The sequence below is a fragment of the Protopterus annectens genome, chromosome 4.part0, assembly GCF_019279795.1.
Source record: "Protopterus annectens isolate FY-2018-M chromosome 4.part0, PAN1.0, whole genome shotgun sequence".
Taxonomy (NCBI): domain Eukaryota; kingdom Metazoa; phylum Chordata; order Ceratodontiformes; family Protopteridae; genus Protopterus; species Protopterus annectens.
The window spans coordinates 528,047,625-528,070,065 of NC_056733.1; the positions used below are offsets into that span (position 1 = coordinate 528,047,625).

Here is a 22,441-nt window from a genome sequence, read left to right on the forward strand (position 1 = left end):
CCCCTTATACTCCCGTGGGTATTCGGGCCGACTGGACGCCGGACTATACCCACAGTCAGGACTGCAGCAATGGAATCCTCTAACATCTACATTTATGGTAGGTACAAACTGTACTTTTTTGGTTTGGCCTCTTATCTTTTAGGGTCTTCTGACATCTGGGGCAAGAAAGACAGAGGATATGACGCCGGGTCATGCTAAGATTTGTACCCTGACGCCCTGACGCCAGACTAATGCTTCGGATTCCGACGGCCAGCCTTATACTTTGGTATTCGGGCCGACATGGGACAGCGGACTACCCAAGTGTTAGGACTGCAGCAATGTGGATCTTCTAACATCTACATTTATGGTAGGCACAAACTGTACTTTCGTTATTTGGGGTCGGTGTTTTGTGTGTCGTGGAAGTGTTATGCCTGGTAATGTGAAGTAGACCCGCGTAAAAAATATATATGCTAACATGTAAACTTATAAATTTAAAATCAAACAGCAACTAGTAAACCTATATATAAAGGTAAAATGCAAGGTTACTAAGGTCAAAAGTACCTATAAGGCGCCGTAATGTACAGAAATTACTTTAAAACAAAGTGTTAAAGCAAACCCCACACAAGAGTATATAACATGACAATGGTATATATCAACGCCGATGAGGGCTTCTCAATTTCAGTAACGGATATAATGTGATAGTCTCATTAAGGCCTGGGGGGGCATTGGCATGGCACCTAATCTGCCAAAAAAGTTCTAGTACTTCCAACAGGACTTCAAAGGGTCCTTCACTGCTGTCAGGTGATATGGTATCAATTGCTTTAAAATTGAAATTATGGCTAGGGTTGTCAATAATATGTTTAGCAAGTGCATTCTCTGTTTTCTTTTTCTTGATTGCGTATAAGTGTTCGTAGACCTGATGTCCTTCAAGGATGCATCTGCAGTTCTTACATATGGGTTGTCCTGCCTCAGTCAGTTGCTCTCGGCCCTGCTCCGGATTCCAGGCAAGGCAGGCAAGGCAGGCAGGGTGGCAGGGCAGGCAGGCAGGCAGCAGGCAGGCAGGCAGGCAGGCAGGCATGGCAGGCAGGCAGGCAGCAGGCAGGCAGGCAGGTAAGTCTGGGTCCAAGGCCGTGGGCTGTTGTCGCCTCTTTCCCCGGCTAATCAGAGCTTGCCCCTGGGTATAAAAGCTGCCCTTTTGGTAGGTACAAACTGTACTCTTTCTCATAGTTTCTGTCAGTTTTTCCGTAAATAAAATGAAGGGACAAGCTCTGGCACTGTGCCAAGTAAATTACTTTGGTTGACAAACAGTTGAACTTTATATTTGAGGTCATATGTAATGTTCCTTACTGTGAATGTCTGCCCTGTAATCATGAAGTGTGCACAATACTGCACACATATTGCACTGATACATACCCACTCTCTGTGTTCCTAGTGACATTGTTTGTAATATCTGTTTCAAGTTTCTCCTTTTTCCAGACACCTTTGGCTTAGGTGGCAATTTTTACTCCGAACACCATCATTAGATATGATGTTCCAATTTTTATTAATGATGAGAGAAATAAAGTTGGCCGTCTAAGCTTCTTTATAGGAGTAATAAAGGAAACATTAATATACATGGGTTCACTAGTACTAACAGGAACGGGTACTTGATTCAAGGCATTAAGAATCGGGCATATAGGTACCTGCTTCTCTTTTTGATCCAACCTCAGACATAACTTCATCAATAAGGTGTTTAGGATAACCTCTCATGGTAAAACATAGAATACACAAAAGTGTACATTCATCATGAAACCCATCGCTCCTTGATACCATTAGCTTCACTGCATAAATTCACCTTTTACAACAGACTTTTCTGATAAAGGGATGGCAGCTTGAATAGTGTAATAAAGTATTAGAATAGGCATCTTTCCTGTGTATGTTAGCATAGTAAACTTTGTTTTTAAGGTCCTTCCTTAAATCTACATCTAAATAACTAATCCTGCTATTTATTGAAGTTGGATGTAAAAGTTAGAAAGTTAGAACTAGAATTAAAAATGATACTAATTCATGTGGCTGTATCTTCATTCCCTTCTGATTAGAATAAAAATATCATCTAAAAAATGTGTATAGTACCTGATCTTATTCAGAAGGTCATGATTTCTACTTGTTATATCCTGTTCCCAATAGGCCATGACTAGATTGGCTAAACTAGCCGCAGGTGAACCCATGGCCCCCTATTTTTTGTAAATAAATATTATTATTGAAGGTAAAAATTATAGGACAAACACTAAATCAAGCATTTGTTCAACTAATTCTACCTCAAGTGTAGGTGCTTGTGCTTTCAACATATAGCACATATTCAATACCTTCTGTGTGTGGTATATATGTATATAAATCTTTAACTTCACTGTTAAGAAAGTAAATAAGTCATTATACTGGACGCTGTTGATATTATACAAAAAAAAGACCACTTAATACTCTCTATACATATGTTTTTTCTATCAGTACATATTTTTCAAAATTGAATCAATACCTTTTGGCACATGGATATGTCATACCATACGCCCATCTACTAGTGGTTGCATGGGGTTAATTAGGGACTTATGAACTTGGGGATGCCTAAAAGAATAGGAATCTTGGGTGCAAGCATGTTCAAATAATTAAATGTAGTCAAGTCAATCCTTCCTCTATAAAGAAGTCGTTAAATGTAGATTTCCAAAATATGATTTTATACGCTGATACATTTCGCTCTTGGAAGATAATTGATAAGCAGTATTGTCGAGGAGAGATTCCATTTTCTCAATATATTGTGATTGTGTCATTATAACCAAAACCGCCACCCTTGTCAGGTTGAATAAACCGAATAGCAGTATTTTTTAATAATGTGAGAGACAATCTGTCCTCTTTGGAAATATTAGGTCGTACATTAAACTGTTTGTTTAAGTAAAGCATATTCCTAAAGTCGTTTTCGCACATTAATTCAAAGGCTGCCAAAACTGGATGTGACAGTGGAATAAATGTACTTGCTATATGAAACTTGTTGTCAACTGGATTTGTATTACTAAAATACATGCACAAATTTAATTTCCTCAAAAACAACTTAAAATCAACAATAGTTGTGACTAAATTAGCCCGACAGGTAGGAACAAATGAATGACCTTGGGCTAATGATTCAATAATATTTGGTGTAACATAAACTGAAGAAAAATTGAAAATTTTAAAGTCTTTAGATGAATTGTATAAAATAGTCAAATGGTTTGAAGTATCCTCCCTCGGTTGTTGGTGTTGTTCCTATTCCGATAGTTGGGGCTGTAATAAGTGGTTTTCCGTAAATTGTAATGAGAGGCTTCTGTCCGAAAATTTGAGGAGCGCTGTGGGGTCCCAACATGGGATACCTGTTCAGCACTGTTGTGTTGTTATCATTCTCTTGGTAAAAAGATTGGTTGTTATTGTTACTGAATCCATTTTCTTCATTAATATTATTTCTTTCTTCATTTTGGCCTGTGATGTTACTTTGAAGGGTAGCCATAGAAGTAAAATTAGCGTTATTCTGGGAGGGGGGAGGTTTAGGGTATGCTAACCCGTTACTGTACGCTATTCTGTCCCTTTTCAGTTTCTTGCATTTTCCTTCCTTAATTTTATCAATATATTGGTCTATGCTAAAGAAAATCCTGTCATAGTCATATTGGTAACGAATAAAATTCAAATGCTGTTGAATTGTCTCATTTAAGCTGGTAGCTATCTGCATAATTTCTGTGGCTTGCAGTTCATAATGTTTGCATATCATTTCTAAAAGCTCGCAGTCATGTCTGTTGAAAAGTTGAACTAAGTCTTTGTGGAATGGTGAACCATCCACTAGGCCAGTAGGGTATTGCCATGAATGCAACCCTTTTGGCACTATGCCTTCACTTAGGCACTCACGAAAATAGGCAATCTCAGTTTTCAACTTTTTATATTTTATCAAATGGTGGTCAAGTTGCTTTAATAGAGTAGAACTGTCTGTTGGATCCTAGGCCGGTTACTCCCTGGTTACACTTGTAGTTGGTAATTGAAATGTTAGTGGTTCGGATAACTATCATTTAAAGAGGGTACCTATAAGCCCTTTGGATCGTTGGATTATTGCTGTTTGGTGATACTCCCTTAGGTCATTGTTATTAACTTGGGTCGGTAGTACAGATGCATTACAATTAGATTAGTTTCTGTTGGATACAGGTGGAGTGCGGACCTCTTTGTTAGTGTTGGCACTGTTGTTACAGCTCTGTGTTTGGTTGTTACACAGATTTTCTACTTTTTTGGTTAAAGCTTCAACTTGTTTCGAAAGTGCTTCAACCAAAGGTATTAAGAGTGTGTTCTGTTGATTGTTAAGATCAATATCAGGACTGGGTGATATGTCTTCAGCCATGACAGACCAACAAACGCAAAAAGTAACAAGTGAAAACAAAAACCAGAAGACAAAATTACCCTGTACTTGTGAACACCAAGGGAATTCTTGTATAGTCCACACTTATAAATTCTCCACACTCAAATGGCTGCTGTAGACAGAATCCAGGATAAAATCAGTTGTTAGATGCTAAATAAATGTCCACAAAGAGGTCCTATGCGACAAAATATCCATATGAATCAAGTAGTAAAAAAGATTTCTCCATAAGCTTTATTGAACCAATACAGGAAGCGCCATCCCACTAATAGTGGGACTTCTTCAGACAAACAGATTCTGACAAAAAGCAAGGTTTAAATACTGGTTTTGGCGCCAAAAAGGTACCGTTGTTAGGTTACAGTTCTGTGCTTCAATTAGTTAAAGGTATAGTGTCCTAACAGCTAATGAGGTGAATCTATGAATGAATTTAAAACAAAATCAACAAAACTTCAGAACCATTAAAAAGATTAAAAGCAACGCTAAGATGTCATTATTACAGTATCTAAATAAATACCACCTAAGCCAAAGATTGTCTGGAAAAAAAGGGAAAAACTTGAAACAGACATTACAAAACAATGTGTCACTAGGAACACAGAGAGTGGGTATGTATCAGTGCAATATGTGTAATTATTGTGCACATATGATTACAGGGCAGGCATTCACAGTAAGGAACATTACATATGACCTCAAATATAAATTCAACTGTTTGTCAACCAAAGTAATTTACTTAGCACAGTGCCAGGCTTGTCCTTCATTTTATTTAGGAAAAACTGACAGGAAACTACGAGAACGGGTCTACGAACACCTATAATGCTAATCAAGAAAAAGAAAAACAGAGAATGCACTTACTAAACATGTTATTGACAACCCTAGCCATAATTTCAATTTTAAAGCAATTGATGCCATATCACCTGACAGCTGTGAAGGACCCTTTGAAGTCCTGTTGGAAGTACTAGAACTTTTTTGGCAGATTAGGTGCCATGCCAATGCCCCCCAGGCCTTAATGAGACTATCACATTATATCCGCACTGAAATTGAGAAGCTCACGACGCTGATATATATACCATTGTCATGTTATATACCTTGTGGGGTTTGCTTGCTTTGTTTTCAAGTGAATTTCTGTGCATAAAGACTTATGGAGCAATTTCTCCTTAGTAAGTTTGCAATTTACCTTTATATAGGTTTACTAGTTGCTTTTTGATTTTAAATTTATCTTTTACATGTTAGCATATATATTTTACCATATTTCTTTTACAATTACAATACACATGCTTTCTACATGACCTGGCTACATTAATTGCACTATTTAATAGTTCTTTGTTCAGGTGTCACTGTATATCCCGAACATATATTTAAGGACTTTGTTAGACTTTGTAGTTAGGTATGTGTTTTAGGTGGGATTATGACCAGACTATTGTAGTTCTAATGTGACTTTGTACCATCTTTCAATAGCAATTTCCCACAAGAACGTTCTTTCTTTTTGTAACCACTTTATTCTTTGATGTGATTTATTTATATATGTATTCAGTGCTCAAGTTGAGTAACTTTTGTACATACTGGTTTTTGTTTGTTACTGCTCATTCCTTAGTCTGAAACATGTAGTAATATATAGATGTGATTTGTATTACCATATATACTTTATATGTTTTTATATTTGTTTTATATTTAGTATTTATTTAGATACTGTAATAATGACATCTTAGCGATGCTTTTAATCTTTTTAATGGTTCTGAAGTTTTGTTGATTTTGTTTTAAATTCATTCATGGATTCACCTCATTAGCTGTTAGGACACTATACCTTTAACTAATTGAAGCACAGAACTGTAACCTAGCAACGGCACCTTTTTGGCGCCAAAACCAGAATTTAAACCATGTTTTTTGTCAGAATCTGTTTCTCTGAAGAAGTCCCACTATTAGTGGGTCGAAAAGCTCTTCACAGTATTGGTTCAATAAAGCTTTTGGAGAAATCTTTTGTACTACTTGATTCATATGGATATTTTGTCGCATAGGACCTCTTTGTGGACATTTATTTAGCATCTAACACAACTGATTTTATCCTGGATTCTGTCTACAGCAGCCATTTGAGTGTGGAGAATTTACAAGTGTGGACTATACAAGAATTCCCTTACGTCACAAGTACAGGGTAATTTTGTCTTCTGGTTTTTGTACCAAATATTCCTCAGATTTTACTATACCTAACTGAGATGCTGAACAAAGGCCTTTCTTTCTCATCAATTAAGATTCATGCCTCTGCCATTTCAGCCCATTACAATGCGGAACCACCTATCTTTTCTCATCCTTTAATAAGGCAGTACCTCAGAGGGGCCAAAAATATTAGGCCTCCAAGGAGAGCACCAATTCCGGCCTGGGACCTCAATTATGTTTTGGAAAAACTCACACTGCCTCCTTTCGAGCCAGCATCAACAGCAGATATAAAATACTTATCCTGGAAAACAGCTCTACTCCTAGCAATAACCTCTGCAAGGCGAGTCTCGAAGTTACAAGCACACGTGGCTATGGAACCTTTCCTCATTTTTCATCCAGACAGGGTTTCTCTGAGGACAAACCCTACATTTATGCCTAAGGTGGTGTCCAGTGTGGCCCTCAACCAAACCATTCACTTGCCTACCTTTTATCCAAATCCACAGAACAAGGGTGAGAAAATTCTGCACTCTTTGGACATACACAGGCAGCTACGCTTCTACTTGGACAGAACTAAAGCTTTCAGAAAGACTGAGCAACTTTTAGTGTCATATGCTGCGGGATCACAAGGAAAGGCTATCTCAAAACAGACTATTATTAAATGGATAGGCCATTGCATCCATTTCTGCTATTCTCAAACTTGGCAAATCAGTGCCTAAAGGCATTAGGCCTCATTCCACCAGAGCAGCAGCCACTTCAGCAGCCTTCCTCAGAGGAGTACCAACCAAAGACATCTTAGAGGCTGCAACCTGGAGTTCAGTGCACACCTTCACAAAACACTACCACATACCTCTTTACTCAAAGTCCAGAGCAGGCTTTGCCACTGCAGTCCTGCAGGGCCTCATAGCCTCTCCTAATCCTATTTAGCCCAGCCACCCATCCTCTGCTTTGGGATTCAACCCAAGAGTAATGACTGCAACAGTGAAACACGATGAACATAGTACAGTTGTGTACCTACCATAAATGTAGATGTTGGTGTATTCACTGTTGCAAACCAGGTTACCCTCCCACCATTCCCCTTTTCTTTGCTGGGTCTATCTGCACTTCTCTACCCTATACAACCTATTTGGTGTATTTGCTTGTAGTTAAAGGAAATGTTATTTCTGTACATGCATTTTTATTGGCATATTTTTCAGCCTTCCAATTTGGGGGCACCTGACATCTGGGGCAAGAAAAAACTGAAGAAAATGGCATCGGCTGCATCTTTTATACCCGTCGCATTGACGTCAGGGAAGAGGCGACAGCAACGGACACTGGACCTAGACTTTGGAATTCTGGTTGACTGAGGGTAGCCTGCCAGCAGGATAACCCAAAAGTAATGACTGCAACAGTGAATACACTCAAACATCTACATTTATAGTAGGTACACAACTGTACTTTCTGTGTCACAATTCAAAAAAATCATTTTCTTAGTTGCACCAATTTGCTAACCCAGTATTTCTGATAGAGTAGTTTGCAGGAATGTTTAAAAACCTGCCACCTCATTACACTCCCAAACATGTGTTCTCAGTTACCTCTTTCTTCCCCATCACACCTCCAACATTGGCAATCTACTGTGGAAAGATTCTTTGGAGTCTGCTTGGGGTATAAAAATATCTATACAAATACTTCCAAGCAAAGATCCTAAATCTTCTAGATGTTGCATATTTGGAAGCCATACATATGTCCCCATTTGTTTCTTTGTGAAGTGCTTATCCAGTCTCTCTTCCCAATCCTTTCTGACCTCCTCTAATTGATTCCTATAGTTGTAATGCAGTATTTCGTATGCCCTACTGATTATCCGTTTTTTAACAGCAGCTTCTGTTCTAGATTCTATTAAAAACTCCTACCATTGTTGGTCCTTTGCTTAGGATCACCCCATTTCTTTCTATTTGCCTATATTCTGATATCAATCCTTGACTGGGGAGGCAACCTGTAGCCTGCAGTCCAGTTGCGTTCTTGGCCTGTTCCCATTCTTTTACCTTTCCCTCTAATTATTTGCTTCTAATACCTTGGTTCCTTTGCCAGTTTTCTCCAGTAAATTCCAGCCTACTCTTGCCTGTTCCCTATACTCCTGATTGTAGTCATCCCCATCGGCAGAGTCTCCTTTCTCCATCCCCATGTTGGCTTAGTTCTTAGAGTACTTTATGCTACTTTATGAATATACTTTTCTGTGGTTATTGTTGTTTTCCTTAAGGATCTTCATCCAAAATCACATTCTCTCCTTTTTTGAGCTTACACCCTGTTTCATCATCATCCCTTTCTACTTTGAATTATAGCTTTCTGTTTGTGCGACTTAACTGTGTACCTCTGAAGTACACCTTCATATCCGGTAATCCCAAACCACCTCCTTCTATTGAAAGGATCAACTTATCCCACTTGACTCTTGCCCTCCACTCCTCCTAGATAAAATCTTTCAACTCTTAATTGCTATCCACAACTTCTCCTCTCGTTGATAAAAATATGCCTGACCTGCATATACAACTGAAGGAACTAAAAACATATTCACTGTTCATATCAGAGGTTCATAGGTTCATAGGTAGGTACTAGGCTATCTGCCCAAGGGCATTTATAAGCCTAGCCAGAGTGTGTTGGCCACCCCCATTGATTAATTAACTGAGCCTCTGTCAAGCAGAGCCAATTAAGTGATCCCAGGGGTGTATTTTCTGTTACCCATCCACTCATCAAGGCTTCTCTTGAAGAGTGTTAGTGAGGGGCTCTGCCTAATGTAGTTAGGAATTTTGTTTCAAAGCATGGGGAGTCTCTGTGACTAGAATCTATTCCTCCAGCATGTTCTATTTATTGTTGTGACGAGGTTTAGCTCTCTAGAGCGCATGGTTCACAGTGACTTGGATTTCTTTAGGTGGAGCATGCCCATCAATTCCGAGTTGGACATGGCTTTGTAAGTCAGGCAGAGATCACCTCTGAGTAAACGATATGCCACTGAGTAAGGCCGGAGTTTTTTCAGTCGGGCTGCATAGGACATATGCTTGATGCCAGTAATCCTCTTGGTGAGGTGCTTTTATGGTCTTTCCAGCTGTTGGAAGTGTCTTGTGAGGTACATCCCAAATTGGGCATTGTACTCAATGATGGGTCTGATGAGTGACGAGTAGAGGGGTACTACAACCTCTCTATTTCTAGATGCGAACCCTTTAGTAATTAGATGGGCCACATAGAAGGATTTCCTAACTACTTTGGCAATATGATTGTCAAAGGAGAGATTACTATCTACCTGGGTCCCCAGATCTCTTATTACCTCTTCTGTATTAAGGGGAGTGCCGCCTATGTGGTAATTCGTGGGTGTTTTGTTTTTCCCAAATGGGATGACTATGCATTTTTTGGCATTTAGCTTGAGGCCATGACTTTGACACCAGGTGTCTGTCTCAATAAGGCCTTTTTGAAGGATGTGTGTGTCAGCTGGAGAGTCAGTTATGGCTCCCAGTTTGCAGTCATCGGCGAACTTGGTTAGCCAAAGTCCTCCTGTGTTTGCTTGTCCCAAGACAGAGCCTTGCGGGACACCACTTGTGATTGGTTTAGAGTCGGACCTGGAGCCCGCTATTCTTACCGTGTGAATTCTGTCTGTAAGCCAGTTGGCAACCCATCTTGTGATATAGGGGTTTATGTTCATCCTGATAAGTTTTTCTATAATACCCGAGTGAGGAATGGTGTCGAACGCCTTGTGGAGATCAAGGTAAGCTGTGTGAACCACCGTTCCCTCATCTATGGCCTTGGTGACTGTCTCGAAGAAGTCAATCAGGTTTAGTAGGCATGATCTTCCCTTAGCAAAGCCGAACTGGGTCAGGTCAAGTGTTTGGAGGTTCCCAATGTCTTTGTTAATGAGTTCCATGATGATGTGCTCCATAGCCTTGCAGACCAGGCTAGTCAGGCTTATGGGGCGATAGTTACCAGGGTCACTTGTGGCCCCTCCTTTGTGGAGCAGAATAACTGTTGCTGTGTGCCATTCTATGGGCACGTAGCCTGTGGAGAGGCTGAGGTTGAACAGCGTGTTTAGGTCGGGGTGTTAGTTCATTCTGTAATTCGTGCAAGACGCAGCCTGGGACACCATCTGGCCCCATTGATGCTGTGTTTTTTTCTTTTGAAAGGGCTGATGTTAAGTTGTCAGTCTCGCCTTCATTCTTGCTGGATGGGGGCTCCGACTCGGCACTTGCTAAGCTCGAGAGCTAATTTTACCAGCTCGAGGCAACCCTATATCCCATGATGCAAGGCGGAGACTACCCAGATCTCGCTGTTGCCGCTTCGGCCACGAGGTGCCTGTTTTACCAGCTCTAGGTAAGTTTTCTTCTTTTTAAGACTTTTAGTCTCAACCCTTTAAATTTCATAGCCTTAGTAGTTTTGTGAACCTTAACGTTTATTTTAACCCACCCTGCTAGTGTTCCCTCTTTTTTGTTATTTATCTCCTTCCCTAGGTTAGGCCTTAGGCCTTCCTCTTCCTAATTTTTCTTGTCAGGATTTTGTGTGTGTTGGAGTGTTGTATCCCTGGTTAGTTTTAGTTTATTGATTGGGTGTTATTTGTGTGTGTGTGTCTGTGTTTTGTGTTTCGACACAGCTATGTCGAAGGACACAAAGGTCTTCGTTAGGCAGTGTGACCTGCTGTCGAAGATGTCTCTGACAGACGGTCACACTTTGTGTTTACTGGTTGACTTTTCTGTGACCTGCAGGACTCTTTGTGCTATCTGTCATGCCTTCAGCTCAAGAGTCCTGCAGGAGCGCAGGAAATAAGTTATTGAGGGCTTACTAAAGCCTGAGAGCTCCTGACTAAGTCGGCTCCGGGAAGCCCTCAAATTCCGTCAAGCCTTCGCTGCAAGTCCCAAGCCATCGGCTACTGGTTTGGCTTCAGTGTCGAGATCGGCCCGCCGGAGCCGATCCTTCCATAGAAGTCACAGTATCGGCTCCATCCGGGCGCCGATACTGCCAAATCTGACACTCAGTGTCGGCCCGCTGAGCCGACCTATCTCGGCCCTTCGGCTCCACTTACCTCTAAAAGAGATCTCGATCCCCTCATTGGAATCGAGTATGTTTGGCTCCGGAGATCACCCTGCCTCGGAGCGGAGCCATCGGAGCCGCTCTTCTCGGTCAGTCCAGGATGTCTGATCATGACCTCGAGAGAGTGGTGAGTAGACCATTAAAGTCTAAGGCATTCCAAATGCTCCATAGTCTGCCCCAACAGACGGTAGCTATTTCCACATCCACCTAACATTCCTCCTTCAACTCTCTACAGAGCTCGGAGCCGGAGCTCCTCAGAGCAGTGACCGCTAGGCGTTGGAGCCGATACCTCCTCCTTCGGCTCTGTCGCCCTCCGCCTGATTTCCTCCTTGAGGCCTTCATTGAGGGATCTGGGCGCCTGGTCTCTCTCGCTGGCTCCGAGGGGGTGAGTGGCATCAGACCCTTGTCTGACCCCTGCCCTCCTCGGGCTTCGGCGCTGGTGAGCTCATCCCCACATCTGCCTCGGAGCCTTCCCTCTCGTGAGGCCTGGAGTTCCTATCTCCTCGGAGCGGAACCTTCTGGCCCTCTGATGGGGGAGCCTCGAGGTGATGAGGAGTGTACTAGCCCCTGGCTTAGTCAACGGTCAGTTCCATCAGCTCCTCCCACTACAGTGCCTGCTGACGCCTCTTCCCACTCTCTTGCTCCCGGACCCAGAGATCCAACGCCCAGGTTTCCCATTAATATCTTCCTCTTCCAAGGCTTCTCCTGATCCGCCAGGTGAACCTCCGCAGAAGAGGACATGTAAGAGGAAACATCTAGACTTCGAGTCTATTACATCTGATACTGACTTGATGAGTCGTGAGGGATCCCCAAGGTCCTCCTCCTCTGAGGATGTCTCTTTCTCAGACATCCTTGAACTCCTTAAGCAGAGGGGAACTGCCCTCCCTTTAATCCTTCCGAGGACGAGTCAGTATACCTGGAGGCGCTCGATCTCACCCTCCACCTCCTGGTGTCTCCGCCTTCACCCTCTTATGGACGTGGTGGCTCGGAAGGCGTGGATGGCCCCGGATTCGGTGGAACCTATTCCTAGGAGGCCTTCTAAATTTATTACGGCCCCACCTGATAGGCAATATTTGACAAAAGGTGTCCCGGTTGATGCCATGGTGGTGGACTATGGACAGGTACGGCAAGCAGATTCTTTCTTCAGCGATTTGCCATGCGATCACTGAACTACTTGTGTCACTTCACCCGCCTTCAAAGAGATGTTCTTAAAGAGTTGGGAGAAGTTGTACAGGATCTGTCAGCTGCTGGGTCTCAGGATAAGATTAGCTCACAGCTAGGAATCCTAAACTCCATTGTTAATTCCTCCATGCGGCTCATTTCTTATGCAGCCGATGGAGTGAGTAGGGCCGCAGGCACAGGAGTGGCTTTAAGGCGTCAGTCCTGGATGCGGCTTTGTAATTTTGCAGACCCCTTCAAGGCGTCCTTCACAAACTCCCCTTTTGACGGTTCGACCTTGTTCGGACCTCAAGTGAAAGACACTTTGACTTGATGCGAACAAGATGGCAAGACTCTTTCTACCGTAGGAGTCCATTTCTCCACCCCTTCAAGACCTTACCCAAAAGGTCAGAAGGGAGGGAAAATGTGGTTCCGCAAATCTCAAGGAGTCACGCCTGATGCACGAGGTCAGTTTACCCCAGAGGCAGAGGGGTAACACACAGACGCCGCCCTAGGGGCAGAGGGGGTCCGCAGAATCAGGGTAGCAGAGAGCCTCTTTCTGATAAACCCTTCCAGCATCCCTGAGATGTTGCCCGATTGTCCACCGAGGCAGTCGGGGAAGATTATCACTGTACCCAACAGCCTGGCTTTCCCTTTCTCAAGACAAATGGGTACAGTCGATTATATCCGAGGGTTACAAAATTCCCCTTATTCAAACCCCACTTCAGCAAAAGGGAACCCTTCCAGACGCTCCACCCGGGTCTAAGGAACTAGCAGTACCAGAGATATCAAAACTGCTAGCAAAAGAGCCATCCAGCCAGTCCGAGCAGACCAAATAGGATCCGGAATCTACTCAAGGTTCTTTTCAGTACCAAAAAAGACAGGGGACTGGAGACCAATATTAGATCTGAGCAAACTAAACAAGTTTGTAAAGAAAACAAGATTCCGGATGGTCACGCTTCAGTCCATTCTACCCTTCTGGGTAAGGACAATTGGATGTGCTCGTAGATCTTCAGGATGCATTATCACATAAAAATTCACAGGCGCCCAGAAGATTTCTCCGCTGCTGGGGACCAGTCACTTCCAATTCAGGGCCCTGCCCTTTGGACTCACTACAGCCCCCAGAGTGTTCACCAAATGTATGGCAGCGGTTACGGCTCACCTGAGACGTCAAGGATTCCAGGTGTTTCCATATCTAGATGACTGGCTCCTCACTGCCACCACCAGGCATCAACTTCTCCAAGCCAGAGATTATACCATTCACATTTGCAGAGGGCTAGGGATTTCTATAAATTTCGAAAAGTCTGCCTTGTAGCCTTGTCAATCTATTACTTTTATAGGCGCAAATTTGAACACCGCATAAACATTCAGCAGTTAACAGACCAAAGGATCTTGGACATTCAAAGTCACGTCCAGGTGATTCTTCTCAGCAACAAAATTCAGGCCAGATTTGCTCTGAAAGTATTGTGTCTTATGGCGCTGCCATAACACTTCTTCCCTTGCCCGCATACGCGCCTTTCTACAATGGATGCTATTCGCCTAATGGTCCTTTCAACAACTTCCCATGCCACAGGGATTACAATAACTCTAACTTGCAAAAGGCATCTGACCTGGTGGATATCGCCCCTCAAGTCCATCAGGGCAGACCCTTTGTTCCTCCTGCCCCGTCGCCACGTTACATCGGACGCCCTGATCGGGGCATTATCAGGGCAGGATGGTCCATGGCTCTTGGCAACCTTTCGAATACCACCTGCACATAAATGTCGAGAGATGAGAGCAGTGCTTTTAACGCTGCAAGCCCTCAACGACTCTCTTCCCCTGGGAACTATTGTAGTCCAAACGGACAATATGTCCGTAGTGTGGTATATCAACAAACAGAGCGGAACCAAGTCCCATCCACTGTGTCGAGAGGCTGTCAGACTTGGCAGTGGGCAATCTCTTCAGCTGCTCTGGATAGCAACGCGATATCCCGGAAATCCAACATCATAGCGGACAGGTTGGAGCAGAGCTATTCTCATGCCTCACGAGTGGTCTCTCAAACAATCAGTGACTGAAGAGATTTTTTCAGGAGTGGGGCCTTCCTTTGCTGCATCTTTTTCTACACCTCAAAATAGCAAATGCCCAGACTTCTTCTCTCTCTTCCCCTTCCAGGCCATCCCCCCAGAGACGCCTAACCCAAGGTTGGCCCTGGGACTTTTTATGCTTTTCCTCCCTTTCCGATACCTCATAATTCAGAAAGCAACCGCCTTGAGAGCCAAGTTGATTCTCATTGCCCCTTATTGGCCCTCGACAGATATGGTTTCGCTCCTACATCGTTATCTCTTGGTACAGCCATGGCATCTGGACCTGGTTCCAGATCTTCTGACCCACCAGCCGGGTCAGCTGCACCAATCCATACCTTCTCTCAACCTCACTGCTTGGTTGCTCCACTTCCATCCTTAGCCAGGCTTCCTATGATTTCTAATCCCATCCGGGATATCATAGTAGCTTCCTAAATCTTCTACCAGAAGGATTTACACTCAGTAAATGGCAACGCTTTCTCCTTCTGCGCAAGAGCTACGAGTATAGACCCCTATACTGTCTGATTAATTCGGTCTTGACTTCCTAGCTGGAGATTTTTCATTCAGGATCCTCTCCTCCACAGTAAAAGTTCAGTTGGCAGCCATTTCGAATTTTCGTGTAGGCCTTTTGGACCACAACATTATGTCACATAAACTTTGCAAGGCATTCCTTCGAGGTATCTTTTTACTTAAACCTCCGACAGAGACCCCCCACCACAGTGGGATCTAAATTTAATTTTAACATCCTTGATTCTCCCCTTCAACCCAAGCGCTGCCTGTTCATTGAAATTTCTTCTTGGAAGACACTCTTCTAGTCGCCATTACTTCTGCCAGGAGAGTATCTGAGCCATGCTCTCTGCATCTCGCCCTCCCTACTTAATCTTCCACAAAGACAGGGTATCTCTAAGGACTAATCCGTCTTTCTTACCCAAAGTGGCATCGCAGATGAACTTAAATCAATCCATTGATCTTCCAGTGTTTTTCCCGAATTATTCTGATAGAACGGAACAAAAATTGCATTGTCTTGATGTTCACCGCCAACTCAGATATTATCTAGACAAAACCAAACATTTTAGGAAATCTGATCAACTGTTTCTATCCTATGCAGAGAACAGGAAAAGGCCTTCCAGTTTCCAAGGTAACTTTGTCTAGATGGCTGTCTTCTGTGATTACTTACATTTATCAGCTCAGAGGCAAAGAGTCGATTTCTAGGCCAAAAGCCCATTCTACCAGAGCTCTAGCTACATCTACAGCTTTTCAGGCTAGACTTCCAATAGACACTGTTTGTGCAGCAGCCACATGGGCCTCTCCTCATACCTTTGTTTCACTTTACAAATTAGACTTGGCCTCCAGAGACAGAGCGAATTTTGGTTCCACCGATGTTCATCGTGTTTCACTGTTGCAGTCATAACTGTAGGGTGCTCCTGCCGGCAGGCAGCCCGAGGTCGGCCAGAATCCCAAAGTCTGGGTCCGGCGTCGGCTGTACAGGCTAGCACCATGAAGTCAGTATGCACTGGTACATAGCCCTCAGCCGACGCCATCTTCTCCAGTCTTTCTTGCCGTGCAGTGGAAAGCAGCTCGCAAGTCATTGGTTGGCGATTTCAACAGCGATTTGGTTGTTGTCGGTCCTAAGTTCTTACTTTCTGTACCTGCTGGGGAATCTTTTTCTGTTCTCCGATGTCAGAAAAGTTAATAATTGTATTACGTGGTGGGAAACAAATACCTCATAAAGATTTCCACTTTACCGTGTCTACCTTGCTTAGGCCCCTGACCACGACGCTTCTTGTTGTCGGTTCTGTGCCAGGTTCAATTCTCGTACTATCAAGCCGCAGGTACGACTGGGCTCTAAATTACTTTGGCAGACGCCCAATTATAGAATGTCGCCGGACACTACCGAATTCAAAAGAAGCGAAGACAAGGACAGGCCTCCGAGGTCCAAACAGGACTCGCAGCTGGAGCCAGCGTCCGTTCGGTTGTCGCCAGTGAGGCGCTTTTGCAGCCCCTGTCGTCCGCCACTTCTGAACCGATGGCTAATACGGACTTCATGGGGAGCCATCAAGGCCTTCTATTTTATCTGCTGCAGGACCTTCGGACGCCGCCTCCTCAGATGGGTCCGGAACCGCTGTGCAGGTACCGGCTTCTGAGGGGGTATTCAGGCCTACTCACATCACTATATCAAAGGCAAAGGCAAAGACAAAGACTCCTGTTAAGTCTAAAGCTCCTGCTCAAGCTACTTCTGAATCTACTCCCAGGACACAGAAGCAATTGTTAAGAATGGCTGAAGATTTGCTTACAATGATTAGGGGGTTCTCACCCCCCCCCCTCTGAGAAAAGGCCTCGACAGGATGTTCCTATGGACTCCTCTGACCAGGCTTCTATATCTTCTGTCTCTTCCTCTGATCAGGAATATTCTTTTCCTCCTTATGAGGATTCGGATGCTGAGGACTCCTTGCCCTCTGCCTCTCCGCCTGAAGATTTTTCTTTTGGGGAAACCTTACATGAGATGAGGGAACATATTCTTTGGGAAGGTCAGGATTATTCTGCTTCCAAGAAGAGGCTTAGAGAATTCCTTCTTCTTCCTCAACATAGGCCTTTGGCTATCTCTCCTGTTCTTGATATTGTGGATGATGCTCTTTCTGAGGCTAATTTGAATCCTGATTCCATGCCTCCTGCTCCTTCTAAGCCTGATAGATTTTATAGGGTTCCTGAGTCTCATTTGTTCTTATTTAAGAACCCTTCTGCGGATCCTGAAACTATTTCTCAGGGTTCTACTTGCTAAGTTGCTACTTCTAAGAATCCTATTCCCTCTGAGAAGGATTCTCGTGCCTTAGACAGGTGGGGGTAAAAAGGTATATACTTCTGCTACCCTTTCTTTTAGGGCTTTAAATTGCCAGTTTCATATGTTTAAGTATCAGCAATTTCTTTTGTCTGTTTTAAAGCAAAGTTTGCTTCCTTCCTTCTTGTGCAGAAGATAAGGAACTACAGGATGTATTGCATGCAACTGAACAACTGAACAAACATAGCTTGCATTGTGGTTTTGATGCTTTGGATGCTTCTTGCAGGGCCGCAGCCTCTGGTACTGTTATCAGGAGACATGCTTGGCTTCATGGAATAAAAGTTTACCTGAACAGGTTAAGGCTAAATTATTAGATGCCCCTGTTCAGCATGATGCTCTTTTCGGATCAAAGGCTGAGGAGGTTATTAAAAAGATGGAAGAAAAGGCAAAAATCTATGCAAACTGTGAAAGATTTTGCAAGTTCAGCCTCCTAGATTTTCCAGGAATTGGCTCCTCCAAAAAATTGGTCCCTTTCCCAAGTCTGACAGGCCTCAAAGGGGAAGATATAGACGCCCAGAGGTCGTGACCAAGCCAGGCTCTACAGATCGAGACAATGGACTGCTTCTTCACCTAGAATGGGAGAAGACAGATCCCAATCTCAAAGAAAGTAACTCACTGACTCTCTCGGTTGGGCTACAGGACCTCTTTACCTGGATGCCCCTCTCGGAGGAAAAAAAAAAAAACTTTCTTTTACAGAAATTGGACTCTTTATTACCCAGGACAAATGGGTATTGGACGGATTTTAAAAGGCTACAAATTCCACTTTCATACCCTGCCAAGGGCTTCTAGTTGGCCAGATCTGCCAAAACATCAATGGTCAGAGGCCTTAAATCAAGTGGATGCGCTTCTGGCCATGAGGGCCATAGAGCCTGTTCCACTCTCAAAGATGGGAAAAGGTTTTTATTCAAGACTGTTTCTGGTTCCAAGAAAACAAAGCTCATGGGAGACCTATTCTGGACCTTTCTGTGTTAAACACCTTTTTGGAAATTCCAAAATTCAAGATGCTTACTCTGCAGCAGCTGATTCCAATGCTCTCTCAGGACGCCTGGATGGTGACATTGGACCTAAAGGAAGCTTATTTACACATTCCCATCAGGCAGGAACGCAAAGAGTGGAAATTCTCAGATTCAAGGCAGGTTCGAGACACACTTCACCCTCTGTACTGCCCTTTGGTTTATCTATCGCGCCCAGAGTCTTTACCAAGTGCCTGGTACCAGTAGTGGCTTATTGCAGACTTCAGGGATTCAGTTTTTACCCTCTATTTGGACGACTCCTGCCTTATTCAGGCAGACAGCAAGGATCTTTTACTTCAACATCTGGATTTTGTTCCAACGCCTTCCTACTGGGATTCTCAGTAGAACACAAAAGTCACATTTGATCCCTTCTCAACAAATGGTATTTTTGGGAGAGCCCTCTTAAATACAACCTGTACAAAGGGCCTTCTCACTCCAGAAAAGCAAATACAGCTGGCTTCAATTTTCAAGGCTTTGGCAACTCTAACTCAGCTCACTGCGCAAGGGAAATTCCTGCAGGCACTGGCTACATGGCTTCCTGCATTCTGTTGATTCCAAATGCAAGGCTTCATATGAGAAAGCTTCAATGGTATCTGAAAAGTGTATGGTCACAGCATTATCATGATCTGACACTCTGATTCCTCCTTGATCCTTGCCTCCAGAAGGAGTTCCTTTGGTGGTCCAGGGTGTGCTTTTAAACGAAGGGAAAGCCTTTCCGCCTTCTCCCTCAACCTTCTCTTAAATCATAACCACGGACGCTCACTGGATTATGCTTGTGGGAGCACATTTTCTGTAAGGCACCATTGCCAGCAGGGGAACCTGGACAAAGGACCATCTTCACTGGCACATCAATCTGAAGGAAATGTTGGCAGTTCAAAATGCTCTTCTAGCCTTTCCAAGGACCTTTTTGCATCCAGGGCCTCTTTTGATTCGTGCACAGACAACATCACAGTCATGTGGTACATAAAACAAGCAGGGGGTTCTCATTTGTACCCCTTTGCAGACTAGCTATGGCTTTATGGGACACAGCTCTAAATCTGAATCTACATCTCCAGGCTCAATTCATCCCAGGAGAACAGCAGAATTCTTAGCAGACAGCCTGAGCAGAAACATTTTAGATCCTCACGAATGGATGCTAGGACACCAACTTATTCAACAGGATTATTGTGCAGTTTGGGATGTCCCCAGATAGATCTGTTTGCATCCCATCTCAATCATCAGCTGCCTACCACTTTTGCACCAGGTCCTTACACAAAACAGCTTGGAAAGTGATTGCCCTGTCCTTCAGCTGAGAAACCTTTCGGGATATGCCTTCCTCCTCTTCCTCCTACTGGTATTACTAAAGATAAACAGGACAAGCCCAAGTTCCCCTCATCTTGATTGCCCAAATTGGCTCTCGACAGTTTTGGTATCCAACTTTAAAGCACCTGTTCTTGAGCCTCCTTGGATTGCCTCCTCCCTCTGAACCCTTCTCTCTGTCCCAGCATCAGGGCTGCTGTTACATTCCAATCTCAAGACCCTTGCTTGGCAGCTTGGCTCTTCAAAGGAATTTGATTTCTTCTAGTCTTCCCAAACAAGTTTTGGATGTTCTTTTGGAAGCTAGACGGCCTAGCACTCAGGGAAATCCTATGCCTCTTAAAATGGAAGAGATTTTGTATTTCTGGATGCAGGATCGGTGGCTTGGACCCACTGGTGCCTGATCTCTTCTGTTTTGCTTTTTACCTTTCGGATCTTTGTCTAATGGACTCTTCCTTTTCTTCCATTAAGATTCATGCTTCTGCTATTTCTGCTCAATTCAATACTGATCCTCCTGTTTCTTTTTCTCATCCTTTGCGTGAGACAATTCTTGAGAGGGGCTAAAAATTTAAGGCTCCCAGGACCCTCCTCCTGTTCCTGCTTGGGATCTAATTATGTTTCTAGAAAACTTACTCTGCCTCCTTTGAGCCTGCTGCATCTTCCAGGATATTAAGCTTTTGTCTTGGAAGACAGTTCTTTTGTTAGCTTTGGACTTCTGCCAGAAGGGTCTCCCAGAGTTGCAAGCTCTTCATGGCTGTGGGAACCATACCTTATTTTCCACCAGGACAGAGTGCATCCTTGAGGACCAATCCTACTTTCATGCCTAAGGTGATTTTATGGAAAGTGGCTTTAAATCAAATAAACACCACCTTCCTACTCTTCTTTCCTAATCCTCAAAAATAAAGGGGAAAGGGATTCTGGCATTCATTGGACGCGGTAACAGAATACATTGTGTTACTTATTTTACTCTTTGGACAAGACTACAAAGAGTTCAGAAAATCTTAACCAATTCGTTTGTTTCTTTTGCCTCCAGTTCTCTTGGAAAGGCTATTTCCCAAACAAACTATTTCCAAATGGATTTCTTATGGAATTAGATTTTGTTACACCTCATCATGGGAAACAGTTTCCAAGGCACTGTGAGAAGTCATCTCTACCATCAGAGCAGCTGCTACTCTCATACAGCTTTTCCCTTACAGAGGAGTTCCACCAAGGATATCTTGAAGCTGCCACTTGGAGTTCCTGTGCATACTTTCTTTCCAAGCACTACATACCTCCCTTTGTATTCTAAGACTAGGGCAGGCTTTGCCTCTGCTGTTTTGCAGGGTCTTCTTGCTGCCCCTTCTTCTGTCTAAACCTCTCCCTCCCTTTTTCACTGCTTTGGGATTCCACCTCATAGTTATGTGATTCTTCGCAACAGTGAAACACGATGAATGCATAGTACAGTTGTGTACACCTACCATAAATGTAGATGTTCGAGTGTCTTCACTGTTGCAGTCGGTGTTTCCTCCCTCCCTCCTATCCCTCTCTTTTCTTTGTGGTGTATTTGTGTTTCTGTTGATCTTATTTTTGATTTATTGGGGACTTCTTGACATCTTTAGGCGCAAGAAAGGCTGGAGAAGATGGCGCCGCTGAGGGCTATGTACCACCAGTGCTGCATTGATCGCCAGGGTGTTAGCTAGCCTGTACAGCCGACGCCTCGACCCAGACTTTGGGATTCTGGCTGACTCAAGCTGCCTCTCAAATGCAGGAGCACCCTACAGTTAGTGACTGCAACAGTGAAGACACTCAAACATTCATATATTTATGGTAGGGTGTACACACAATCTGTACTTTCTCAAGAGTCTGTGTCTCATTGAGCCACCTTAGGGATAGAGGGGTAAGCTAGGGGACGCGGTCCCATCCAGCAAGAATGAAGAGTGAGATTGACAATTTAACATTAAGAAGTTATGTACCTACCATAACGCTCCATGTTAGTTGGGTCTTCTCTCACCTTCTTTCTGTTGTGTGTCCCGGCCTCCATCCCTCCTAGCCTGGTCAGACCGAGAAGATTATGCCTCTTCTCTTAAGAGGTTTTATCCTTTTTCTAGCTAATCAGTTTCTGAAAAGTGTCACTTCTAGATTAGGTGGATCCCCTTTCCGAGGATTATGATGATTATGATTGTCATTTTTTAGTATTGTTACTTTTTTCTTCCTCCCTCTACAGTTGGAAGAATGTATTCCATACTTTCTCTCAGAAGCTACCAAACGAGATCTGGGTAGTCTCCTTTTTGCATCATGGTGGTGACATATAGGGGTTGCCTCAAGCTGGTAAAATTAGCTCTCGAAGCTTAGCAAGTGCGCCGAAGCTCGGCTCCTAACCCATCCAGCAAGAAAGAAGCAGAGAAGACAACTTCACACTGATGGAACGCTATGTAGTGTGTGGGTACATAACTTCTTATTTTCACCTGTGCTTCTGGTGATTTCTGGGACACTACACCTTTTTTCCCGGGGGGGGGGGTTTTAATTTGGTTTGGTTGGG

The 22,441-nt window shown here is 43.6% G+C and overlaps 1 protein-coding gene across 1 annotated transcript in view; it reads right to left on the reverse strand.

Moving 5' to 3' along the window:
- Positions 1–22,441, reverse strand: part of NIPSNAP1 (nipsnap homolog 1) — an 810,051-nt gene that overhangs the window by 402,181 nt on the left and 385,429 nt on the right. The window lies entirely within an intron of this gene.